The 15,000-nt window shown below is 36.1% G+C and overlaps 1 long non-coding RNA gene across 2 annotated transcripts in view; it reads right to left on the bottom strand.

The window, feature by feature from the left end:
* The window catches only part of LOC308196847, a 24,503-nt gene extending 9,503 nt beyond the window's left edge, over window positions 1–15,000 (bottom strand). For both annotated transcript variants that reach the window (XR_013952434.1, XR_013952435.1), the window contains exons 1-2: window positions 14,790–15,000; window positions 308–422 (exon numbers count right to left, since the gene is read on the bottom strand). This is a non-coding gene — a long non-coding RNA (uncharacterized lncRNA). The remainder of the gene's footprint in view (window positions 1–307; window positions 423–14,789) is intronic.

Below are 15,000 nucleotides of genomic sequence, written 5' to 3'. Positions count from 1 at the left end.
CAAACCCGTATTTTTTACTGGAATGAATTTTTAAAAGTAAAAGGATATATTAATGCTTGTTCTACTTCCTTTGTTCTTGTTTATATTCTAAAATTTATATATATATTTTTTCTGCATAGTAAAATTTCAGCTGCACTTTCCTGATTAGTACTGTAAATTGAAGATTTTCTTGCAAAAATAATTTTATTTTTTCCCTTTTCACTGGGTTATCAGATATCTACTGTCCCAGTTAGAATTACTAGATGCATCAGATGTGTGGAGCACACCTAATGAACAATACAGGGTACGTAGCACAAGACCAACACACCTCCCACATATCAGAATTCCAGCCGCTATTCTCGGCAGTTAATCTGCATGCAGCAATGAAGCGAATGTGTCCAGATCATCCCAGAGTTAGAGCATGCATGAGCCATCTGTGCATCCTGGAAAGGAAAAGATCTTTATTCCAGTCACAGAAGTGACCTTTACAAAGCCGCAGAAAAAGATACAGCTTTCTTCTTTTGGTTTTAGGTCTTGCACCAGAATAATGATCTCAGCCAACAGTTCGGCAGTAGGGTTTTAAATAACTATGATAACTGAAGTTTTATTCTCATGCTTTGCTCTTGTCTATTTTTTAAACATAATTAGCCTTAACTCTGTTGCTGTTATTTATAACCTTGAAGCCAAAGAACTTTAAAACCATCTAGCATTAACTGCAGAGCATTTAAAGAAGCAGATGTTTACTGTATCAGTAATCTCAGAAAATGTGTACAGTATTCAGAATGAATTTCCAATTCTGACAGATTAACCAAGTTGTCTGACTTAACGTTATAGCTATGAAAAAATAACTAGAAAGCAGCAAAAAACATTGTCATCACACTGTTTCCCACAGTTCTGAACATGAAATGCTAACCGATGAGAATCCTGATAAACCTTAAAAATATATGATTCATTACCACCTGCATCGAGCAGAATTTACTGGCTGAGAAACAGGTGCAACAGGAAAATGCTTCCTTCATCAGCTGCCCAGAATAAAGCATGCATGAGTTTGCCTAACATCAAAGGATAGAAGTTTCTCCTTTTCATCAAGGAAGAAAGGTCCATGTAAGTCAAAATTTGTTGATGGAAGAGAAAAAGCCATTCAATCTTGTTTTGAAACATTTGAAATTGCAAGATTTGAAAGGTCAGCCCCCCCTTTATGCCCAGCCCGCCTGCCCCCCCCCCCCAATCAAACCACAGCCACGCATCCACTTAATTTTAATTGGCCATAGCAATGACACATCTTTCAAACAAAATTTATACTTCTCTACCTCACAAGCACAAGCACCTCATTCACCACCGTATTCTAACATTTGTATGGCTGATAAGCATGTGCCTAAGTATCTTCCTGAAGGAGGCTGCTTTCTTGAATTAGAGGTAGTGGAGGAGAAACATTAAATTCTTTAAAACCTTCTGAAAACATAATTCAAGTAAAAAAAAAAACAGACGAGAACAGGTATGTATCAGCATCAGCAGCCTGTCCCTTCACTCCAGCAAATCAGTTTGCGTTCTGTTTTGTTTTCCCTAGAAAAGAGATGTATCCCTTGCTATCCTTGGTATCATCTTTCAGGATGACGACAGTGGTGTTCAGATCCCAAAGCAGACTTCACCTCCTTCTTTTAAGCTATCACTTGCTATAACTTACTATATGACGTATTACTTATGACTTACTCCAAAAATAGTACCTTCAGGACTTGGACACCTCTACTACAAAATTATGTTGCTTTCACTCCAAACAATTCTCTTTAAAATGTTAAGAAAAAAAAATCAGCAACCTCCTCAATCCATAGAGGTCTCTGAAAGAACCCCTAGAGGAAAAAGCCGATTTAACTACTGCAGACTACTGCAGAACTCCATGAACCAAGAGAAATGACTTGAACTGAAATCTTTCATAAAAATTTTCAAAGAACTTCCTCATAGATGGAAGCTTTCATAAAAGACATTAGGCTGGAAGAGATATCCAGGTCATTAAATCCAATACCTTATTATCATAAGCAAATATATCACAAACCCTTTCATTATATTGCTCTGAAACCTTCTGAGTTCTTCTGAGATTTTAAGCTCACAGAAGTCAGCTTTTTTTTTTTTGTCAGCTTTAACACATTCGTGGACATTTGTTCTTGCACCAGTGTTGTCTTAATTTAAATTAGTCTTTCCTTTTCTGGGTTTCTCTTCCTGCTCCACTTAAATTAACCAACTGTGGAAGAGCTGCATAGCTATGCCCCCATCACATGTTGGGAGCATGTGCTTCAACAAGCGATGCTAAAGAAGGGAAGGGGAAATCACAGCCACCTCAACCTCCTCAGTAAATTGTTCTCTGAACACAACTGCTCTCAGACTTTAGGTTCTGATAGACAAAGCTAAGAAAAATAATAAATTTTCAAGCAAAACCCTTACACTATGAAAAATGAGTCGTCCAACAAACTAACTGTCCCTAACACAGGGCTGGATAACATTTAATATTGCTTTGGATTCCAAAGTTTCAAAGAAGTAAATCAAAGGTGGTCACACACATCTTAGAAACAAATCAATCAACTTGTTCCAGGCTACAAATTTCTTCACAGCTTTGGATTGCTTTGTAGGTATACAAGCAAGCTGACTTCATGTAATACCATTAGACACTTACAAAAGTGTAGTCCTATTAACTTCAGCATGTGTCCTACAGTACAATCTGTAAAAGCATAAAGTGACCTAGTAAATACTATGGCATGTAACATTCACGGGATTCTATACTACAATGGCTTTCAATACTGGGGCTACAAAGTTCAAAATTAATTTAATAGGCCAAAGCTACAGATCATATCTTTAAATTACAACATAAACACAATGAATTCAGACAATGTGCACCTCAGTAACTTCGTATTGCCTGTTTCAACATTTAACTTGCAGGTAACAGTGAAACTATGCCTTTCAATACACCTTTGCTGTTAACATCCTTACCGGGAAGGGCTAAGAATTTTGGCCAGTTTATCTGGTGACAATTTTTATAGCATCTGGGCACTTCACAACTTTACATGTGATTATTCCAATAATAGCCCAGGAGTACTACTAAGTCATTTCAGTACCAAAGAACAAAAAAAGGAAGTACCATTAACAGCATTAGCCACTTTTACTGTCACATTAAAGTTCAAACTAATGTTAATTTAACCTCCAAATTCATTTCAAAATACCTGCCAAGGACACAGTTATATTTTGTAAATGCACCCCTTATTTTGTACATTTATGCATTTTGCATTAATGAAGGTTTTTAACAGCAGTAAATGTGCATTTTCATAACTAAGTCATGACAAGATCTACATCATTATGTTCAGGTGCTGTTAGCCAGCAGCAGATGCTCTCAGCAATGATTACATATTGCTTTCAAATGACTGAGGAGAAAGTTAAGATTAAATTTAACATTACTGAAAAATATTCAGGATTATTGATTTCACTGAGAATATTTCTGTATGGTAATGTTTTATCTACTTTCTGACAGTTTTTTCAGGTCTAAAATTTATCCAAATCTTAATATAGTTAATGTACGGTTACTGATGCTGTAGCACTGATTTTTACTGAGCTATTATCTGATATTAATCTATTAGTATTCTGAAAATATATTTCAAGGACCTTATCAACCAAGTTTGTAATTCAAGTGATTTTTTTCAAGCCAGATTTCCATCACTTGAACCTATCACATTCCTGTCCTTCAGTTATTGACTGAATTTGTTATACTTAAAAATCTTGGGGACTGATTCAATTTCTCTGAACCTTAGAGAGTTATAACAGGGCCATGCATGGCAGAGATATTCACAGTGGAATTAAACTAGATAACTGTACCTTCAATCTAAAAGGTTCATTTTGGTACCCTAATGCGGATAGTATCTGATATTTGTATCAGGTACTACTTTAAAACCTAGCTATTAGGAAGACATCAATGTGCTGGAGACTTGCTTTCCGTTTTAAATTATCTTTCTAAAAATACTTGTTCCTTCTGTACTTTATTACTTCTCTTTTCACATCTCTTGTTGTAGATAACAAAAGGCAGAAGGCAGAAAAACTAACAAGAACAAGTAAGTACGGGTATCCTTTGCCACGGTATTTCTTTTTGCCCTCAAATTTCTGTGCAAGAAACCTAATCAGAATCACACACTTTAGGATGGCTCTGGAATGAATCCAAACATTCGTTTTGCTTTTCATTCATAATTTGATGGACAAATTAACCCTTTCTCTAACACAAGAGATAGTTAAATTAACTTACACATGGTTTTACTTCCTTTTCATAAAAATGAACAAAAACATGATACTTTACACTGATTGCAAAGAGAACCTGAGAAGGCGTTTTCCTAAATTACTTGTTAATCCCTGTGACATTAAGATTCTCTGGTTTGTCACATGTAAATGTCAAGTACACAAAGTCAAGACTAAGTTCTACTGTGAAGGATTTGGGGCTGCCTAGTAACCATAGTATCAGATGATTACTTTGTTTACTACTACATATTAATTCCAGACATAGTAAACATGCAGAAAAATGAACAAGAAGGTAACTACAACAGTCCTCTTCACCAATACAGAAAGAACAAGACATAAGTCAAACTGTGGAGTTCATTTCCAGTTATTCTGTGCTCAGGCACAGGGTTTATAATCCACAGGAGCTAGAGAGGAAGTGAGAGGAAGAGATTTAGTCAGGAAACAGAAACAAATAGCTGCATAACGGATGGAAACCTCTGAGCAGTGGGGGAAAGTCAACTAGTAATTGCTGAAGACTAAACTTAAAAAAAGCTTTTCTGAGCCACTATTTATTACTGGTCCTGCTTCTAGGTAGAACAGTGGCAAGTATCTGTACCTAGCTTGACCCAAAATTTAAAAAAATAATAAAAGAAAAAGCACAGAGTTGCTGTAGGGGGCACTGTAATCCCTGACTTGCTCTAAGAGTAGAGGAATTGTGAAGACAGATCAATCCGTGTGTGAACATGCACTTGGAGAAACTAAAATGAGGTCACATTGCAGCTACAACAGAACCAGGACATCTAGTTGTCTAACTTACATCGACTACTGACAATACAAGGGAGTAACTAACTACTCATATACTTCCCCCAGCCATCCCCAATTATATATCTGATAATATTCTTAAATATATAAACAATTTCATTTACTGAGGTCAGTAAGGAAACAAATTATATATTCTAAAAAAAAACCTTAGTTCTTCCATATGGTAGTCAAAAGCGTACAGCAATGTATAGAAATGTCACTAAATGCAAATCATAAACACTAGACTGGATTTTCTAGTTAACAGAAGAGCAATTTGTCTTATGATACAGCGTAAAAGGCAGATTAGCCACACACACACACACAAAAAAAAAGTTAATAAAATCCATAATGGGTCAGACTACAGGTCTAAGTTCTGGGTACTATTCTATTTCTGGTATAGCCAACATAATACATCTGCAAAGCAAGCAAAACTTTCCCTGCGTACTCTTTCAGCATCAGTCTTTTTCTCACACCTGTTAAAAGTTAGTACCTTTATGCATAACAGTTTATAACAGACTTGTTCCATTCATTAATTCAGTCCCTTTTTGAATCTGTGTAAGTTTTTAGTCCTAACAATACCCTTCTTCATCTCAACAATGCGCCCTGGGAAGGACTGACTCCTTTTGGTCAGTAAAAACTTGGCCCTGACAGTTCCTGTAACAAAGCCTGCCTAACCTTTCTGTCTGAAGAGGAAGCGAACAATTGGGCACTGTTCATCTTGTGCATTCAGTTAAAGATTTTATAGACACCCATCACGTTCCTTCCCCTCCTAAGCCATCTCCTTTCCAGGTTAGTGTGTACTGGGCACAATCAAGGGTAATTCCTCATACAGGAACACGCCCTTCAATTCATCTCACTGCCCTTCTCTGTACATTGCTTAATTTTGAAGGAAGTTTTCCGCTGTTGAGATGGGGTAGAGAGCAGAACTCCAACACTTTAAAAAAGTGGAGCAGTCCAGGTTTATAAAGTGGCATAACAAAATACTTTTCTGTTCCGTATTCCTTTCCTAGTTATTCATAGTACTCGTTCTTTTCTGATCACTACTGAGCACTGATCAGATGCCGTAACACCTAATGTAACTGCAAAGTTTCAAAACCTGAGAAACTTTTACTAGCTCATGGACTAACACTGTGCACAAGGAGCTGGAATTATCATTTCCCTACTTGCACTTGTCCAAACCATCAGCCGTTTTCTTTCTTAGTCACATAAACCTTCTGCAATGTTCACATTGGGTCTTTGGCTTCTAAGCTTCTGCACCGGTTGGGACTCTGAGCAAACGCTGCCCCGCGTTGCCCCATTCACCTGCTCACCAGTCACTGCACTGCTCCCTAGCTCACTCTCTTGAGCCATAATAATAATGATGGTTACTGACATTCCTGCTTTTTCTGAGTTTTAAACTCATCTGAGGAAAAGAAGTTCCAAGGAAGAAAAACATTTCTAGTCAATAGACATATCAACTACTTTACTAAAATGACACATTACTTGGAGTAATATAAACTCAGGCACCTCAAACTATATCTGAACAAGTGATAACACCTCACGGAAGTCCATTTGCAGAGATGTGTCTGATCTCACAGTCATAAGCATCTGTAGAGGCTTCATGCTAATGACTGTTTGAATAATTGCATATTTTACAGTGAATTTGTATTCCATAGAAGAGTTGTGCTTCAAGCACGTATTTCTGAGATACATACCTGAGATTGCTTCCATGTGAACACTTCTCTGCAAGCTTGCATGAATACCTATTGCACAGCTGTATATTCAAATCACACCACGTGATCACTTAAGAAATTACTCTTCTTGGGTAGATGAGTATATTGTCCAGTTTCATATTGAGCAAACTACCATAAATTGTCAATAAAATTAAAACAATTAACTCATTACCCTAAGAGGTACAGCATCCAATGGTCAGATAAGCATGGCAGTTGTTACTCCTTTGCATTTTTCTTTATTAGGGAAAAAAAAAATTATACTGTACATACAGCAAGTGCTTATAAAATGAAATGATACATGGATAAGGTCACACAAAATTTAGGAATTCCATTATTTAGGAATTTTCACAATTTTTCATTTTAAATTAAGCCAAGAAAATCTACAACCTTTTATAACCTCTGTATTTTTAGTCATGTGTACTTATAAAATACAGTGAAAACAAATAACGTCTTAGAAGAAAAATCAAAGCAGAAAGTAATATATTCTAGATACGGTAAGCTTGATCATTTTCAAAGTTATGCTACCTTATTTGCCACTCTTCTAGAGTTTTTCTTCTTATTTGGGTTGTTTCCAAATTTTCTCCTATTTTTTGTAGCATTCAGTGTTTTGTTAGAACACTATCTTCTAAAAATGACTTTCACTTAAGACAGTTGCAAGACAACTGAGCATGTCTACCATATAAATTTGTCAAAAAAAAAATTTAGGTACATTTCAATGCAGTCATAACAAGGGTTAGACTTCTAGCATGAACACATCTTTATCAGTTTTAAACAGGCAAAAGACAAGTCTAAGTACAACAGCATAGAAATCAGTGCAGTGGAAGATGTTCTCAATTCCTCTTACTGAGATATAAGTTTGGCAGACACCATTTGAAAAACAACTGTATGAAAAGGATAGGAACAACTCTTCCTTGCCATATTGACTCAAAATTCAATGCAACATCAGAAAGTTTTAGAAAAGCTACCTCAGCTGGATTTTGACTTGAGTTCAAACGATTTTAAACTTTTCTTTACAAACCAGGCAGTCTAAAAACTACCCTCTCCAGCACGTCATCAATTATCGTCTATTATTATACTCCTAACAAAATACTCTTGTCTGGGAAAGAGCTGCAGGAACAATCAGTTTCAGGCACTAGCTGAAAAGATGTATGCGCTGTAAACCTTGCCCTGCTTTTATTACAATCTGCTAGTTCCCTATCTAAACAATGATATACTATTTAAAGGGGCTAAACTAGCAGATTACTTTCATGCATCTGAAATAACCATTCACTTAAAATATAAAGCAGGATTTGTATCACTGAAACATGTCTACGCTTTAGATTCTATATTGTCAACCTCAGATTCAAATACTATATTAGCAGCCCTTTTTCCACAAAAAAAAAATGTGCACCAAATCAACACATCCTTAAAACAGTACTTGGGTTCGCAATCTAAACAAACACTACTGGCCCCTGTACTTAGGTACTTAAGTACTGCTGGAAGCAGGGTACAGAAATACATCATTCTTTGTCTGCAACAGTTGCATTTGTGATATACAAACCACTTCAAAGTGGCATGTCTGTGCAACTCAATCCTGCTTGAACCTAACCCATTCAGTAAATTTCTCCAAAAGCCAATTCTGCCATATCATGCTTCGTGGCAGCTTCTTTCTGTAGACAGCAACAGACCTTATGTCCAGCCGGTCATCTCCAATTACTGAACTGACACTGCTTAGGAAGGTGCAAAATTGAGGCTGAGGTGATGGGGACAGGAAGAGCAGCATGGATTTCTTATGTAAGGGCGTGAAAGTATTTACAGAGGTTTGGGGGCATCCCTCCTCACACACAAGACCTCATATATCATCTGGCACTGGTATCACTGCCGGTAAGTGAATACAAGGAAATTAAATGCAGGAACCTCTACCTTAAACCATGGGAACTGCCACAGAGTTCAATGGGACTATTCAATGTAAGCATGTAAAAATACAAATTAACAGACTTCTAGCTGACTGCTTAAGTTTTGCTGCACAATAGCAGGAAGTATGTAAATAAGTATTTTTATTGTACTACCTTCCTGTAGGATCTGATTTACAAGTTCTTCTATTTGTGGTCTACCAACACATGCAATGTCTTCAGTAAACGATGAAAAACAATTCAGGAAAGCCTTTTAATGTTTTAAAATGAAAAGTAAATCCCACTCCCCCCCATATGTTAACTGGTTGACCGACTGCCGTCACATTTTTGTATTATGAAATACAAACACTAAAAAGCTAAAGTGAAATATATATGTAAAGTTTCTAATATCCAAGATATAACGTTCATCATTCATTCCCAGACAGATTCTTTCCTAATGCAAAAAGAAAAAAAAACAACAGAGGAATGCAAATTAATCTGTTAGTAATCTCTAGTCCGTCATTTTTGTCAAAGACATTTTTAGTGAAGTCCCGACCATACAATTTGCTCCCTCTGGTGGTTACAGATCAAGTTCATGCTTCAGAGCATACATACGATAAAGCCTGTTTCTCGGTTATTTCTTTCCAAATAGAGACTAGCACCTTATAAAATGAAAATTAGAATAATGATGTTTCAGTTGTTCCACACTATTTCAGATTCATGATTACATTTTAAAAAATACTGAAGATCAGAAGAATGAATAACATCAGACTAAAGCATAAGCTTGTAGGTTTATTGAAATAACAATACCGAAAAGGAAGAGAGATTTATAATCAGTAAAATTCTGTAAAGAATACATCACATTCAGATCAGCATTTAACATGAAATAAAACAGGGATATTGGATAGTAGCACACTGTACCATTAAAAAAACAACATAGCTGTTGCTCAGAGGGCTGTTTCCAACTTGTTCCAAATGTCAAAGCTACCTGTTGAAAATTTACAGCATGCCTCAGCTGTTGATTATTTGACTTTCTAGCAATAAATCAAACTGCATGCAAACATCCCTCAAAAATACACAAATATTCCTTTGAAAAAATCCAAGCCAAATCACAGGAAGCAAATTTTCTCTTTATAAGAGAAAATCAATTTTGACTGCTCTCATCACCTATGCTGATGCAAATCCACACTACTTATATTCAAAAACAAAGCAATAACTATTCCAGATTTGTATCAGCATAGCTATTAACAGAATGGTTTCACAGTACATTTTGTATGCTGTACTTTTCAATTCTTCTTTACTTCCCAAAGACTCGTCGTTGATTAAGAAGAATAAAGCCTCCACAACTTCGAAGAATGATTCAGTTGAAAATTTAAGGGCCCAACTGACGCTTAATAACTATGAATGAAATCAAAAAAGCTATAGTAAAAGAAATTTAAAACAAAATTAGCAGGTATTGTTTTTAATAATAAAATTGATTATCAGATTGTATTGAAAACCAAGAGTAGTTCAATATAAAATGCATTAGAGACAGTACACAAAAAGTGTATTTTTACATTTCATAAACAAGGCACCTCAAAACTGCAGCAAGAAAGCACTTACTAGGACAATAACGAAGAACATTTCTGAGTAAAGAAAATCTGACAGCACAAACAAACTCAAAATATTTGCTTAAAATATTTAAAGTACATGCTCTATGATTGATGCTATACAATATAGCATCAACTGAATATCAAAATATATTAATAAGAAAACTATAAGGACGAACATTACAACAGCTGTTTCAGTGTAAATCACAGTTTAAATTTTCAGAACATACTTCTAGCAGCGACAGCCATTCTGGCTGTCATCCACTGACTACAACTCAGAGTAGTGCGGGGTAGTATACAGGAATAATTAAGCAAACCAAACAGCACCAACCAATGAAATTTCAAAAACATTAAAAACAACAACAACAAAATTGGCTTAAGCACACAAGATTATTAGCCGATTTTTAGATCTCTGTTACTCACACATCCTTGATTAAGGAAGTGGTCTATTTTGAAATAGCTAGTTAGGAAAGAATTTGGCATGAGCTCTAACTGTGAAGGAGATATCCTATTTAATCTACAGCGCTATTGCATCTGACACTGTAACTCAAGTGACAGCAAAGAAAAGCACAAGCTTTGGGAATGCACCATAATTTCAAAGTATATTTAGTGCTACTACCAGAAACCTACATCTGAATAGGGCTGTAATAATGAGAATTTGATCTGAACTTTGTGACCTACAGATGAAAAAAGGCTTACTGTACAGACTAATGCCTTTTACTTTTTTTTTTTGAATCAAAGACAGAAAATATGAAATCTCAAATAAAGTTGTACAAATAACAAAACAAAACTGGAGCAGGAATGGTAAATCCTAACAGAAGAAAAGTAATGTATATTCTACAAACCACGTACACTGTTACAAGATATGCTTTGATACAGCTGCACCATGCAAGGAATGTATGTCATACCTACAAAAGTTACCCTGAAAAAGTAATCACTGGAACAATCATTGTAAAAAAAATATATATCAAGAAGTTAGCAAAAATCAGACTGCAAATAAAACTCCATGTAAATGTACAACAAGAAGAGCAGGCATCATCTGTGGTTGTATAAACAGTGACAACGTCAGCTTGCAGAGGGACTGTAGATCTATACAGTACTGACCTAGCCAACACTGTAACACATTTTGGGTGTCCCTATTTTAAAACATTACAAAGGAAAACAAGAAACAGTACATTATAAAGCTCCATGGTAATTATTACAAGGTTGGAAAGGTTCTTAGAGAGGGATCTGAGAACTGTAATTATGCCACGTTTCAGTTTTCTTCAGTACACTGAAAGGACTTACCGTGTCCAGAATGACTGCTTTTGTAGAGAAAGATAAAAAGAGCCAATAAACTGAATAAAAACTACATGGGAAATATGTTAAGGTAATCGTAATTAAATATTGGTATAAACTGTAAGAGGAAGATGTGGATTCTCTATCTCCTGAAAGATGCAAAGAGAGACTACAGGACTCAAACTCAAAACTGAAAATTTAGGATGAATGATTAAACAAAGTTCATTTAAAACAAGAATACAATGACTTTCACTTTTGAGAAAGTTATTTTTGAAAGGGTCCAAAAGTATTTTCTTGTGACACGTAATTTCTAATCTTCAGTTCCTTAGAGGACAGTTCTGCTAACAGTCAGAACTTCTATTTTTAGCACACATTTCTACACTTTGTTGAGAAACTGGCAATATTATGCATGTTTTTGGTAAATTTTAACTGACAGTTTAAAACTTGTTATAAAACCACCAAGATTAATTTTTTTTTTTACAAGTGTATTAAAGTTGCAGAGCTACTAGAGAAGAGCATTATTGCTTATTAGTACTGTTTATGTAACCGTTGTCATTCACACTGATGCATAAGGCTCTCTGAAACTACATACATGAAACACAGCATCTTAATTACCCGAGGAATGGAAAAAATATATATTTTTGCCTTTTCACACAGCAAAATTCTGCTATACTGTATTAAAAAGTAACAATACCAGAACACCTTTCTAACTCTCCCAAAGACTTTTTTCTCCCCCAAGATTCTTTATTCTTTCTAGCTAACTAGTTTTGCAGAGATGGATTATATGCTTACTGCCTACAGAATACGCAACAATATTCGGAGACTACAGTAAAGCTGTTATCACACTGCCACAGCACGCAGCCATATGAGCTCAGAAGTCCCCGCAAACCTAGCAGTGCCTTGACGCACTCTCTCAGAACTGCGGAGCTGAGTGCTCATTACTGTCTTTGCTGTTCCTTGGTTGCACAGCCTGGCTGAATGACTGCTAATTAGTTCGCCTCCTGTACTTTACTCTCTAATTTCATGTGGCAATCCCTGGAAGCATCCTATGCAAAATATTCAGAAGGGCCAAAAACTAGAACAGAAATTTCTTTGTTAAAAATTACTTGCTAGACCAAATACATCAGCCTTTTTATTCTGTGGCTCCAGATATAATCTCTAAATAGATAGATAGGCTCTAGATATAATCTGTAAGGAGATTATATCTCTTAAAATCTAACTATACGTTGTCAAACTTTTTCCTTTCATCTTGGCTTTGCAACTTATTAGGCAATGAACTGATTGCATTCACTAAGTCAGGCCTTGCTTATGAGTGAGGCATTCGCATCTTACTGAGGAGCACATTTGTTTTCTAGCAAATTAAAGAGGACACTAAACAACTGATACAAATAATCATTTAAAGCACTAGGTTTAGGCAGAATACTTGATACTTAAGTGTAAAAAATTCAAAATTCAACTGTTTCTCAAAGATGAAGCACAAGAATTTCAAGAAATCATGGCTCTCAACAAAAGCACCTCATGATTCCACACAATTCTTCTAAACAACTGTGACTTGTACAATGGTCTTAGGATTTCCTTCAAATTAAAATATTTTAGGACTACAAGTTGTATGTTTCCTTTATTGAAGGCATGGGATTTTTTTCTGTCCATTTCTAGGACTAAAAGAGACAGCACAGTACTGACCAGAGTTGCAACAACTCTTGATAATGTTGCTATGAAACCTTGATGGCTACGTGCCATTTGATAGCTAAAACGTGAGCAGTGTTTACAACACTCACAAACCTGAAGAAAATCCAAAATATAACCTGCATTCTACTATTCTCAGGATGTAAATAAAAGTTTTATACTAAAAAATAAAAACAACAATTTATGAAGAAAAACTTTTGTACTCCCACTTGTTGAATTCACTACAAAAAACCTTTCTACAATCATGTTATGGTAAGCATGTAAATCATCATAATTGTCTCTGAGAAACATATGCTTTACACAACCCAGCAATGATCCAACTAATTAAAAGATACAGTGCCAATTTAATTTTCTAAAAACAATTTTCCTCTCAGCAGATACAACCTCTTCTTGTTTTCTTGCAATGTAGTTGCAACTCAAATGATTTCATAAAAACAGTACAACCCGTTTCCCTATATCCTTTTCTCTAAAAGAAAAAAAAAAAAAGGCAAGGCCCCCTATGGCCCACTCCACTCTGTACTGACCATTTCAGTTTGCTTAGGAGCCAAATGCTAAGACATCATTACACAGCAGTGCAGAAAACCAAGCATTTAGTTGCAACACACAGTTGCTTGGTTAAACCGGTCATGCCTCAGTGGTAGTGAAGAATTATTTCCCTGCATACATCAGTTAGCTTTAGTTAAGATTGACCATTCAACAGGGGATAACGCCACAGTCTCTCAGTTTCATATTGAGTTTTGGGGAGCTGGGGGTGGGACTGCTTTTGGTTTCAAATAATATGAAACTATTTCTATTCTTGTGTGTAACAAAAAGATTACTGCTGTGTTTCTAACCTGAACTCTTATTTCTAAAGCATTAGCTGGAGAATTTCTGCTCTCATTTCACTGATTTAGCAAAATGTGAAGTGAAACCTTTCCTACGTGCATTTAGAAAAAAGTGGGAAAGTTAAGACGTCTTGCAAAACAAAACACTTGTGGAACTCACGCTTTGCTATATACTCTTCTAATTCTTATTTATACTAGTACAAACAAAAATATGGAATCTGGTAGTTTATTTTTAAATTATTCCCCTTAATTATTTTACCTCATAACTTTTCCTTTTTTTGATCACAACCCATTGTTTTAAGTGTCTGCATTAAAAAACAAAGGCAGTTTAACACGTACAGTCTGAAAAGGGCCACTGCTTCAGAGCAGATTCAATTCAGCTGAGTAAACAGAGCAGAAGCTATATAAGCAATGCTTTAACGTTTGCAATAAAGGAGCAAAAGTGACAATAAGAAACTAACATGTATATTTCAGAAAGAAGGATGGCTTTTTCTTCAGTACACTAACCTTTTACAAGAAGACTGCTGACATACGCAATATACCAGTCTTAAAAATATTTGTACTGTCTTGACACACAGAAATAGAGGGGCTGTGCCGTTCTCTAACACCAGCACAATGTTTTCATTCTACATTGCAGCTCTGCAATTAAGCAGCAGCATCATCAAACGTACGGCAAGGAACTTCTCCACAAGGAGACTCAACTCTGTCAAATTCTCTTATCAAGAAGCAAACGGAAAGTGCACAAACTCTGAAATCATTTCGCAGCATTTGTACGCTAACAACCCCAAGCTGCCAACCACCTACATGTTTTAAACCAGACATTTGGAGGGAGCTGAAGGGCTGCAGGCTGCCTACGAGGCGGGCGGTCCAGCAGGGGGTCACTGGAAAAACGAGGGGGAACGAGGAGGCGGAGAAGCAGACGCGGTGTGAGCGAGGGGAAGAGCCCAGAGCCACATCCCCTCAGAGTCCCCGCCGATGGGCAGCATCCCACTACACACCCCTCAACCTCACCCTC

The sequence above is a fragment of the Anser brachyrhynchus genome (genome assembly GCF_964034855.1).
Source record: "Anser brachyrhynchus genome assembly, chromosome: 6".
Classification (NCBI taxonomy): Eukaryota; Metazoa; Chordata; class Aves; order Anseriformes; family Anatidae; genus Anser; species Anser brachyrhynchus.
This window is presented reverse-complemented; position numbering and strand designations above follow the sequence as displayed.